Here is a 1,715-nt window from a genome sequence, read left to right on the forward strand (position 1 = left end):
GTTTACCACTAAAAAGAGTTAGGGGGCCGATAACGTGAAATACAGCCAAGAAGCATCCTGAACTTGCTCCACTGGCAATCTACCCCACGCAAACAATGATTCCTTCGGTAGAAATTGATTTCCCTGCCTTACCTGTTAAGAGTCCCCTGTGGATAAGAGTGTAGAAAGGGAAGGCTTTACTAATGAGCCCACCGGGATCCACGTCACCAATCTCTATGTCTCCTCGCTCAGCCGGTTACTCCAGAAATACACGAGGTTCAAGTGAGTCTCCTCTTTTGGCAACTCCCATAATGTTAATGCACTCCCATTCAGCCTCGACTACTACCTCGTCAGGGAATGAAGAGGTTGCATTCACATGGCTGGGATGAACCGAGGATCTTCCCCAACTACAGAAGATCACATCACTGAGATGGTGGAAGAGCAAAAGCATTAATGGAGGAATGTAGGAACCTCTAGGAAGCTTTAGGAACTCTGGCACATAATGTGGTAGGAATGGCGGCACCCCCAATGACTGATAACATAAACGAACAAGAACAGCATCCTGAAGGGTCACAACCGCCGCGGACCGGGTCACACAGGTCTACCCCTATGATGAGAGCATTAACATAAGAAGAGGTATGACGAGTTGTCGAAGAAGCGGTTAGATCAGAAAAGGAACGTGAGAATACTGGAAGATTCAGATGTTGGACACCGTACCCAAAAGAAGTCAAAGACATCCAGTTCCCGAACAATTTCAAGTGTCCAGATTTTCAAAAGTTCAACAGGGATGGGTCACCAGAGGAACATCCGATGCATTTCATTACTAGCATGGGGAATTTTTTTATAGTACCGCAGTATTGTCTCTAGTTGTTTGGGTCTTCTTTGACAAATAAAGCATTTAAATGGTATTCCAGCCCAGCGCCCCTGTCGATAAGGACGTGGGAACAAATGCAAGAAGTGTTCATGTCAAATTTCTTCTCATCAGAATGAGATGTCAGTATCACAAAATTAGCTTCAATAAGACAGAGTGTAATGCCCTAAAATTCGGGGGTCGAGCATAACTCAGCTCCCGAGTTCCAAAACATCACTTATGTAACATATTTAATGATGGATGTATGTTGTCTATATTAGTGCATAAAATATGGAATAGATTAAGCCAAAGCACAGATATAATTCAAGGATAAGTAAAGAAAGCAAGCGGAAGACTTATAAAAATATATGTGTACACATGCAAATCCCTAAAGTACATAAACATACCAGGTCGTAATGTAAGTGTTGCTATCAAAATTACAAGTATCAAGTTACATCATTTAATTCCCAAAAATAATCCCAGAATCCCGCGCATCAGAACAAGGCTCGCTAGAACCCGTCTGAAAACTGCATAAAAGAGAAAGCAGCCTTATCATCATCCATCTCCCGCTCTGCCTCAGAGGTCGCCTCAACATCTGCAACATTATCAGCTAAGACAGAGTCTGGTGGGTGTTTAACACCGCCCCAAAACGTGGGAGTGAGTGATTAACTTAGTGGAATAATAAAGCACAGGTTAACATGTTATCAGTTCAATCAGGCAGGAATGATAAAGCAGAACAATTAAACAAGTCCTAAGTACTCTTGTTAATGCAAGGATGTATGCAAAATGATGCGTGCCCTCACACGTACACCCTCAGCGTCTTCATCTTACGTTACGCATGACACCACCTCAAAGTGCGCCACATCTACAAAGCACATACAAATGC

This window comes from Magnolia sinica, chromosome 7 (genome assembly GCF_029962835.1).
Source record: "Magnolia sinica isolate HGM2019 chromosome 7, MsV1, whole genome shotgun sequence".
NCBI lineage: Eukaryota > Viridiplantae > Streptophyta > Magnoliopsida > Magnoliales > Magnoliaceae > Magnolia > Magnolia sinica.